The following is a 2543-nucleotide window of genomic DNA, read 5'->3' as shown; positions in this document are numbered from 1 at the left end:
TATTGAAGTTAAACTTGATTTTGGGCTATGCTTAATTATGGACCAATAAACTCTTATTGGACTAAACCCAAAATTAAGCTTAAATTCTAGAATCTTTCTAGAATTATCATCACCTCCTCAAATAGAAAAATATCTAGATATTGTAGTAGAAAAATCTAGAGAATAAAGAAAAATCTAGGAAGTAAGGAGGTTGTAATAGAACCATCTAGATATTTGTAATAGAGTTTAGGAGGCTATAAATACCTCTTCATCCTCTCATTTGTAAAAACACAAGAAGTTGAACAAGTAAAGTATAAGAAAGTTTTCTTAAACAAAGAGTGCTCTACTCAAAGTTCTCTAAATCTCTTTGAGAGTTCTTCCATATTACTCTTCATACTTGGAAGTTTTCTTGTTTCTTTCGAGTTCTCGGGTATTACGGTCTTGGGCTAGTGCTAAGCACTATCAAAGATGGTTTCTTTACAGTAACTTCAATTTGACAGAAAGTCATAAAACTTCTTTGCTTAAACAAGCAAGTACGGTTTCTCTATTTGATGTGACAAAGTTCGGAGACTAGTGTATGTTCTAGTTTGATTAGGAATTACGATCAAGAAAATATTATTCTTTTCCAAAGTTTTGGAAACTTGGAAAATACCCATGGCAACATATTCTTTGTTCGAGTGCCTCCTCGGTTAAAGTATAATAACCTCTTTACCTGTGATACAAGACTATAATATTAGAATAATACTTTCCTCTTCCATTTACAATACTATATACTTTATGTATAAAAGTAACTTTCAAAGAATGAATTTTATAATATTTGACATTCAAAACCACAAAGAATCAAACAAACAAATCGGTTCAATAACAAGTTCACCATGAAGACAAAGTATGGAGCAGTAGTTGCACCCGTTTTCTCCCTTGCTGGTGCCTATGTTGCTTGGGAGTACATATACCATCATTTATGGAATTATAAGAATTAAAAATGTTTTCTTTTTTTTTTTTGTAAAAGGATATTCTATTTAAATTGCATGAGAAATCAAAAGTTATACAGCGTTAAAACACAGTAGGCCAAGTGACCTTACATATCCAAAAGATACAAACTTGAATCAGAATTAATTTTAAGTGGAGGAGTAGTCAGGTTGCAAACCAAAGCTGGAGAAGAGATGATGAGAACTTGGGTCTGTCAATCCTTAAACTGGAAGCTCTGTTTTTAACAGTTAGTTTGATCTGTCTTACCAACTCAGCAGATGATGAGAAATGGGCGTTGTGTAGTCGATTGTTCCTCTATGTCCAAAGAGTATAAAGAGTCGCTTGCCAGCTCAAGAGAAGCAGTGTCTTGAGGACCTTGTTTGGTGGATGGTGTTGAAGCTGAAGTAGTAGTGCTTGCCACTGTCTAGAAGAAGAGAAGCCGCACTTTGCTGCGATAATTTTCCAAATTTCCCATGTGAAGTTGCATTCAAAAAAGCAATGTGTAATTGACTCATCTCCAACATTGCAGTAGAGGCATTTTGGGTCTGTTTGCAGTCCCCAACTAAGAATTCTATCACGAGTGGGGCACCTATTTTTAACCATCAGCCAGGTTAAGAACATATGTTTTGGGATACTTCCCGAGAACCATACCTCCTTGTGCCAGGGAACCGTTGGGGAAGAGGGACAGAGCAGTTTATAGATCGATCCTGTATGGAACCTGATTTCTTTCTGATTTCCAGGCCACCATTCAAGTTCATCCTCATGATCATTAAGAGCCAAAGTGGATAGATGAGAAAGTACCTGCAGTTGTCTGTCCGAGCGTGCGTTTGGGACGACCCAAGCACCATTCTCCCAAAGTTCAGCAATGGTAGCATTTCTGTTAACCGGGAAGCGCACCACGGTAGACGTTTGAAGATAGTCAGACAACTTTCCATACGGAGACCAGTTCGTAGACCAGAAGTATGACGTTTCTCCGTTTTGAACATTCTTCCTAATCCAAGGGTAGATGAGTTCCCTAGCATCAAGTAGTTTGTTCACTAGCCAAGAGTGTTTTTGCCTTGTATTGATCACCCAGAACAATTCAATATCACCTTCTAGTATTTCAGCTCTGAACCATGAAGACCAGATTGATTGTTTGGAGAAGAACAGCAACCAAATCATTTTCAGAGCACAAGCCCTATTCCAAGCCTCTAAATTTCTCAGAGATAAGCCTCCTTTATCTTTCGCTAGGCAGCAAGTTTCCCATGCAACCTTTGCAGTTGCAGTGGCAGTGATATCTCCTTTCCAAAGGAATTTAGTACATAATGAATCGATTTCACGTATAACAGCCTTTGGGATGATAAAGGAACTTGTCCAGAAGTTTGTGATACCATTGATGACAGAGGTGACCAATTGCAGTCTTCCAGCATAGGTTAACTTCTTTACTGTCCAGGAACGCAACTTTGTTTTAATCGACTGGAGCAAGGGAGCACACTGAGATAGTGAGATCTTTTTTGTGTGCAAAGGGACTCCTAGATATCGGATAGGAAGCACTCCAGATGAAAGTCCCGTATGAGTCTTGATGTCCTCCACCTCTGCGTCGGATAAACCAGCAG

The sequence above is a fragment of the Brassica oleracea genome, chromosome C4 (genome assembly GCF_000695525.1).
Source record: "Brassica oleracea var. oleracea cultivar TO1000 chromosome C4, BOL, whole genome shotgun sequence".
NCBI classification, from domain to species: Eukaryota; Viridiplantae; Streptophyta; class Magnoliopsida; order Brassicales; family Brassicaceae; genus Brassica; species Brassica oleracea.
The sequence above is the reverse complement of the archived record's forward strand: the minus strand, read 5'-3'. Positions refer to the sequence as shown.